The sequence below is a fragment of the Etheostoma spectabile genome, chromosome 19, assembly GCF_008692095.1.
Source record: "Etheostoma spectabile isolate EspeVRDwgs_2016 chromosome 19, UIUC_Espe_1.0, whole genome shotgun sequence".
NCBI classification, from domain to species: Eukaryota; Metazoa; Chordata; class Actinopteri; order Perciformes; family Percidae; genus Etheostoma; species Etheostoma spectabile.
The window spans coordinates 4964981-4973487 of NC_045751.1; the positions used below are offsets into that span (position 1 = coordinate 4964981).

Sequence of the window (8507 nt, forward strand, 5' to 3'; positions counted from 1 at the left end):
GCCATTTACTCTTACTCAGGTATTGCAATTGTTCTTTTCCGCTTATTGGATTCATTTTATATATGGGTGATGTACATAGCTGAATGTAATGGTGCAAAGCCTTCAGCTTCCACACAGACATGCACAACTCACAGCAGTCAGCACCAATTACCCACGACCCAGCTAGCCACGGAAACACATGATGCATCCATAAATTAGCTAAAGTCAATTAGGACAACTTACCAATTAAGAACAAATCTGTTACTTGAGGGCACAGCTATAATAAGGTTGCGAGAGGAGCCACACTAAGACTGTGTCCTTGCTTGTTTGTGTCACGCTCACCAAACACAGAGCTTTGACCATGTTTTTGATATGGAATTAGACTGCAAATTGAATTCTGTGGGCACCAAGCTCATGTCTGGCCACATGAGGAAGCAGGAGATACAGAGTGAGAGACACAGGGAGGAAAAGAGGGAGAGAGAATGAGAGAGTGTGTTTGTATGACTATTTATAGATGCTGTGTCAGTCTGAATACAGTAGATGTAGAAGCTTGTGTGTTCTGTGGTACAGAGTGGCCCTCATTTACAAAACAAACGTACAACAGAAAACAAGTGTAAAACCGGCATACGGTCATTTCCACGCAAAGCTCGGCACTTATCAATATAGACTTAGCAAAGGCTACAATCAAATCTCACTTCAAGTTTAAACTTGTGTATGCAAGTTTTTGAGTCAGGGTGGAGTTGCGGTGCAGCATGTGAGCCAGCTGACCCAATGCCCAGAGAGCAGTGTCCAGCACAGTCCCAACTAGTGTCTAAATGAAGGAGGCAGGAGATTATTCTTCATTTTTAAAAAGTATAGTGTTATGTTTGGCAATGATATTCAATACAGGAAACATATTGATGCACAACCTTTTTATTTATTCTTCAGGTATTTGTTTCTGTTTTAAAGTGTTGCTGCGTGTTGAATATATTGGCTTGTTTTTCCAGCCCCTCTGCTGTCAGATTGGGGTGGTGGTCCAGCACAAAGGGGAGAGGACACGCGCTCTCCCTCAGAGCTTACTGTTGCTTAGCTCTGACTCAAGAAAAAATTACGAGTAAAATAAAAACACACTGCATAAACTCTGCTACTGTGTGTTTATTTAAATATAGCTGCACCTACACGTAGCCTAAGAGATTGCAATATAAGCCTGTATACTATTAGGACTATAGCATAAATATATGTATAAATTACATAAACTTCAGCATCAGTCCAATTTACTACAGCAACACTGCATCAGTGATCTCGTTCCATTCCACATTCTTTCTACATCCTTTAATACCAGTTTTTAGGCTGCTAAATAGTTCATACGTTAGTGCAAATGAACCTGAGATATCAGGGTTTCAATCTCCACCTCTGAAAAGTGCCGCTTCTTAGCCGGATTACATCTGGCCGTGTTGTAAACTGTAGGGGCGAGGCCTCAAAACCAATAATGTATCGGCGTGATATTTAAATTATGATTGTTTCTAGCTCTTAAGCTCTAATTGATGTAATACGAACATTTCATGAATCACACGTGAAGCCTGTCCTAAGAAGATTTCTGCACTGATATCTGCGCTGGCTTCTATGTTAGGTTGATAAATGAGGGCCACTGACTCATTTCATCTTACTTAATGCTGGAAAAAAAAACAGTATTATGGATGGGCAGGATTATTTATAGATAAATGATTTCACAATAAATGATAAATGATTTTTAAAAGAAAGAACTTGAAGAAATTATTACCCAAAGCATTAAAAATCAAAACAAATACTTTCAATTAATCCCTGATAGGAGATAAACACCAAACCAATCACCTGATTATCAACACATTCTTCCATCACCTCCTCTATTATGAAATTTGATCTTTAAAGTTGATTGACCTTTGACCCCCTAACCCAGCCAGGCCTTCGAGTCTATCTTCTCACCTCACACAGTAGAGACCCTTACATTTGTAGGGTGCACTGTCAATGACCAGCCTCACGCCCTGCCTTGGCAATTCCCTCAAGACGCTACTATACCAAATGCCAAAGCCACAGTGTAGTGTTAAAAAAACAGACAAGATGCAATGTTTCTTTTTCTCTTCATCAAAACCAACAGCAACTTTTTTATATGATGATATGAGCCGGCATTAGAGGCAGGAAACTATTGATCTTAGCAACTATTGAGTGCCGCAGCTTGGGCACATAAGAGACCGGGAACTTTTGTACTGACGTTGCTTTAAAGTGTTCCCTGGTCTACCTCCCCTCCCTCTTCATGACATGACTTGTCAGTGAACTGTGGTTAGCTTTGTGGGAGTGAGTGGGGATTACTGGGAGGTCTGCATAAAAACACCTTTGACACCTCCCTAGGCCAAGGTTATTCACACACTAAATCTGCACTATTGTAACCTCAGTGAGTGCTGGGCTGCGTGACGAGCGTGATGTGGAGAGGGAGAACGGGCAGCATTGATGCTGACACTGGTTGACAGGCAGACAGGGCTGCTCAACGAGCTGGTTCTGCTGCCCCGGGACAGAAGGCCTGTAGGCAGAGAGGAAGGAAGCCATGGAGCCAGTCAGCCTGTCGCCCCCCCCCCCCCCCCCCCCCCCCAGTCCCACTATTGGTCTGTAGGAAATTAAGCCTTGTCTCCATTTCCCCCACCGCTTGCCTGACTGAGCTCCTGACCTGATCCACACTGGCCCTCAGAGATGTTGAGGAATAAGCTGATGAGCTGCTGCCAGCGGCTATGGGTTACAAGGCTATATGAGCCGCTATAGCTTCTTAACCCTTTCTGTTCCTCTGCCAGCAGGGCCACAAGCCCTTACCTGAGGTGATGACCAGATGGACCTTAGCACCTGGCAGCCATTCATCATTCCCAGCAGCACTTCAGTCTTTGATACCCTGATATGGCTCTGATAGTGTATGCAAGAGGTACAGGCTCACATACACATACATGCAAGCAAAGACCAGGGTTGTGGGATAAATGCAATTTGAAAGAATATCCATTTTGCCCTCTGACCCCTGGAACCATAACAAGAGTCTCATGTAGCTGACTCGGGAGAGCTGGACTGTACTGACAGATAGCGAGGTCAAATGAATAACTTAGCCATGGAGAATTCAAACACTAATGCTGGTGACCTTTTTATCGGGGTGCGAAGAGAGATGAAGACAAATGGGGAAAGAAGAATGGTGAAAATTTGAAGCGGAAACACAAGTTTTAAATCATAGCAGGCACAAATCTAAAATTAGTTAAACAAAAGGCAGATGCACAGCCCACATCTGGACTTATCTACATTAGAGCGGCTGTCTCCGTATGTTAACCATTGTATTTTAGGATGTTATTGTCAGCTGACCGGGGACTACAGCTGGAAATTAGCCGTAGAGGGTAAAGCTGCTCCTTTTACTGTACAGTTACTTAAGGGGGATATTATAAACTGATAAACTACAATAAACTAAACCCATTTTTCAGAAGACAGGTGAGTGTCAGAATGAAGCTGGAAGAGCAAGACAAAGTCAACTGAGAACCAGTGTAGAGGAAGAGACTGGACCTGTTCTATAGACAGCTCCAGAAATCTCACAGATCCATCAGGAAACTTGTCGAGTCCCAGTGATATGATCTTCACAAGGGTGAATGCACTGCCAGTTTGGTCAAAGGAGCACCGTAGCTCATCGCAGATCTGCGTACAGTTCCTGAAAGAAGGGGGCATTGGATGTATAATCAAAAGCAAAGCATGCATTCTATACAAAATTATAACTCAAGTCCACAGGGCATCCATAAAATAATAATATTTAAAAAATAAATAAAAGTGTTTGTTAATCAAAGTGAAGAGTATAGGCATAATGCATCAGTAATGTTGTTACTTGATTTGCCAGGTAATGCTAACAACTCCCAGCTGACTTAAACATCTAACAATATTACATACAGGTTTCTTATAGAGCATTTTGGTAATAAATGCTACATCATGACATTAAGTCATTTTAAATATATTAGGACTTATGACTTGGAAATCCTCTCTGCTGGAAGTGACATAGTGTTAACTGCATAACAAAAGGGGATTAGTGAGTTGTTGGAAAATTTGTGTGAAAACTTGCAGGTAAGTTGTGATGACCTGCTTTGTTCATTAGACACTACTCAACTATGAACGCACACTATTTGCACATTTTAGAGGTTTGATAACATCCAAGAAAAGATTAATAATAGACAGGTGAAAAACTGGCATGTTCTATCTTAAATTGGCTATATGTAAATTTCAGTTTGTCTTGATTCTAGGGGCCGCTTTGGACAAAAGTGGTAGCGTTTTTTAGCATTTCTTTTTTAATCTGCTGTTGTAAAGGTATTTTCTTTACGGTGCTTTATTGCCCTGTCCACTGTAGATTACTCGCTTGAGTAAGCGTTACAGAGAGGTCATACAGTTGCAATAAATGTTTTGCTCAGATAGAAATCCTTAATTTTCTTTTTTTTTTGAAAGATTATTTTTTGGGGCATTGTTTCCCTTTATTAGTGACAGTGGATAGACAGGAAAGGTGGGAGAGAGATGGGGTATGACACGCAGCAAAGGGCCACAAGTCAGACTCAAACCTGGGCCCCGCTGCAAAGGACTCAGCCTACATGGGGCACACGCTCTTACTGGGTGTGCTAGAAATCGCCCGAGAAAGCCTTCATTTTCAATAGAAAAATATGTTACAGATGCATTGTTGCATGGCAACTTAGCCTACTTTCTATGTCTTGTGAGCTAAAAACAGTATCACTATCACGAGCAAAAGCATTAATAGTTCGTTGTAGCAACTAATGATTAATATAGCGCATTTCATGAAATGCACGGTCACTTTACACAAGTAACGTTACAGAGAGACAAGGGAAAAAATTAGTAGGCCAACACAAACATAGACTAAAAGGAATAAAACCTCTGCTCTAAATGGAAGGGGGACGTAATTTAATGTGGGCTACAGACATACAACCACATCACACAAGTTATTTTATAAATGAAATAGACAAATGACATACCTGAGGGCCAATTCAGGCAGGGTATTCAATTATTTACAATCCTGTTACGTTAATTGTCTCCATATATTGATAGCCCGACTGAGTATGACTCACTTATCTCCGGTTATCTTTCACCTTCCCTTTTAACTTTTAGTTTGTTTAATTTCCTGATGGTCCGGCTCCAATATGAGCCGTAACTACAACAGATCACTTCTAAAATAACTTTAAAATATAATTAGGCCTATAGAAAGATATTTCCTGCTTCCTTTTATCTGGCTAATTAGTCTTGTTTGCTGTAACAGGTCATTTAAGACCATTAAATGAATAATGACAGAGCTTCAGATACATTAAAAAGTTACCCATGGTCACTTTAAATGTAAAATGTTGCAGCAACCACTTTTAATGAACTGAGGGCAGCAACACTGTCAATGTACACTATTAGTAGTGATGTATTTGGAACTAAAATAGCAGATCTGGGTCTTGTTTGGACAGCGACAAGACCCAAGACCAAATGTGGGTGAACAAAGGTTTGTTAAACTCTCAGGGATGGGGTCTGTTTTTGATAAAGTGGTATTAATGACCGCAGCATGCCACAGAGGTAACTATAATGTATTAAAAAAGTGAATGTTTATGGATCATGAGTTGCTTATCCTGTGTAACAACCAAAATATACAAAACTAGGCCATATGTGAACTGCTTACATTTGAAAAGAGAGATATCTAGGCATGACAGGTATATCACTCTGCTCTGAGCTCTGTACGGGAGCATCATTAGCACACAAACTGACATCTGGCACTGAGAGGAGAGGGATTGAGGGTGAAATAAAGAGGGAGGAGATGGAGCAGAATCTGTGCCAACTATCACCCTCTGGCTGTTCTCCACTGTTTTAATCACAGTAACAGTGCTCTCACTCTGCAACCCCTTAGAGACCCAGGTACCTTAGCCACACTTGACATTAACCACAAGGCGAATACACCCATGTTTAATACAGACTCCTTGCCATCTTCCGCAATGTGTTTCTTTCTCTTTCATTACCCTCACCGATTACCATAACAACCAGAGGACACACTGAGCAAAGAGATGATGAAAGATGCATTTTCTATCCCTATTTTCTTTTACTTTCTTCATTTTTTTCTACCTTTGCTTTTTCGTGGCGAAGCTTAAGATCTAATCCTCTATTTTCATTTATTCCGTGAGTGCTGTGAGCTCAGGAAGGCTCTTTCAAAAAGTTACATCATTGAGGATAAGACCCATCGCCAACAACCGATCATATTTGGTTGCTTTTGGCTTCTTGTCAAAACAAGTCAAGTCTCTTTGGCAATTCCACAGCCAATTCTGACAAAATGGAGAGGATGAGCCAGGACAGAGATGATGGTATTAAAGTAGGAGATTTGTCTTTAGAGGCAATGTGTATGCTTTCCAATGTGGTGTCACTTTCCCACAGTGACAGAGTGCACTAAAGGTCTGGATGGTCCTCTGGTAATGGAGCTACAGACATTGATGGAGAAACGAGACTGAGCGAAAGACCTTGGATAGAAGGCAGCTGAACAAAACATAAAGAAGAGCAGATTGGACTAACAACAGTAATAAACTGAATTCTAAAAAAAGACTTGGTCATTTGCCAGATGATCATTATCCCTTAACAGCATCACCAGCCGGTATGGCGTAGCTCTGTGCAGAAGAATCACACCCAGCATTTCAAGTGAGTAATCTAAAGTTTGAAGACAACACATGGCAAGGTAGAATGAGGTATTTGGACAAAAATTATTATCTTAAGACAAAATAATAGACATTTTAGTTCCAATCGTTATCTGCGTCTCATTGCTGAGAGGGCTGATCCTCTTGAATTGGTCAATCATGTTATTGTAGTAATCTACTGTATCACACTCCTTATCCTGCAATCAGACAAATATCAAGTCGTCTCTTCTGTGTTATGTTCATGTTAGAACTGCTGGGGTGTTTATTCAGGCAGAGCTGTGCATTTTGTAATATTAGCACCACATTTTGTGCATCCTGAGGGGAGGCCAAAAACTGTTTTAGCTGTCACTGTAAAATGTGTTGTAGGCAGACTCTCTGTAGGTCAAAAGCTAAAAATATTTCTAATGATGTCCCCTAAGAGTCTGCTAATTCTCTCGTCTTTCTTCAGAGACCATGATCAAAGTACAAGTTTAAGAATATTCTGTACTGAGCAAATTCATTATTTTGGCATTTATGTTGTATTTACATGAAACAAAACCTAACTTGACCCAGGTAAAATACAGCGAGCCATCATCTGCAGCAATCGAGTGAACTCTGTGTGAACTCACCTTTAGTTGTCTCTGGAGTTTTTTTTTTATGTGTCCGTTGCCATGCTCTCCTCGCTCTCCGTCTGTAGAGTAGCAAAGTTACCAACTTTCCAGATGTTCCATCTGCGCAAACGCAAACACACACACACACACACGCACGCACGTCGAAAAGGTCAATAATAGCATGTTTTCCGCAATACACTCAGGGCTGTTACAAGGCCAGCGTTACACAAAACACAAAACACAAAACCATTCCTTCACAACCCATAGCTAATACATTTATGCAGCTATTGTTAAGCCAAAAACTCACTGCTATGCTACACTGAAATAAATGGAAAATTCAGCAGGGAATTGAGCTGATCAACCAAGATGGAAGGAAACTATTTTTCCTAAATAAATAAAAATAAAAACAGTAAAAGACCCCTTGATCCATTCTGCTACCCTCTCTAGTAACCATGTTCATGCTGAATTACTTTAATTTGCCAGTCTAACTTGTTCAACTGAACTGCCACTATATAGGCGAAGGTTCCTTTCCCCAACACTGTCTTAAATAGATAAGGACAAAGGTCTAATATGCTGCCACGAGTATAAAAATTGTGGGCGTCCTTACCTTAGTAATAAGACACAAAATAAAAATTGGGACACTTCCAAACAATATTTTATGGATCATGGTCAGCCTTGACATAATAACACGAGAGTCAACAGTCGAGTTCAACAAATTGGGACCTACCTATATGAGACCTATAGCCCAAGTTCAGAATTACTCTTATTACTTTATTCTGTGCTTTTTGCAGCCTCTCTTAAAGTCGGTTTGTTAGGCCTTCAAACCAGGAAGGACATAAAAATCAAAATGAATTAAAATTAAGGCGTTGGCTAAAAGGATCATCTAAATCTTCAAGTTTCTGGCTAAAAATTTTGTGAGCCCGGTGAACTCAGAATCTTGTTGACCATATTCCGCCATCCAAGTTGCTTTCAAGGATGCAACCCATGTATTTTACTTACGCTTTTGCACTGACCACAACCTTATTCAAAATGACCCTAAATTCCAAGTATCTAATCAATCTGTATTTTGAGCCAAACAAAATGGCCTCTGTTTTACCAAAATGTAAGAACAGAATATTGTCTGTCACTACCCAATGTAAGTCGAGTGCACATTTGAGTCGCACATGCTCAGATTTAAACAGTTTACAGCATAACATGTCATACCCAATGAGAGTCGAGTCAGACCGGCTCTGGTCGAGTGCAGATGTGAGTTGCGCATGCTCAG

The 8507-nt window shown here is 40.6% G+C and overlaps 1 long non-coding RNA gene across 1 annotated transcript in view; it reads right to left on the reverse strand.

Annotated features, from left to right (window-relative positions):
- Nucleotides 1-3010: 3010 nt before the first annotated feature.
- LOC116707387 (uncharacterized) overlaps nucleotides 3011-8507 on the reverse strand; it is a 7553-nt gene continuing 2056 nt past the window's right edge. The window contains exons 3-4 of the long non-coding RNA XR_004336498.1: nucleotides 7262-7363; nucleotides 3011-3661 (exon numbers count right to left, since the gene is read on the reverse strand). This is a non-coding gene — a long non-coding RNA (uncharacterized LOC116707387). The remainder of the gene's footprint in view (nucleotides 3662-7261; nucleotides 7364-8507) is intronic.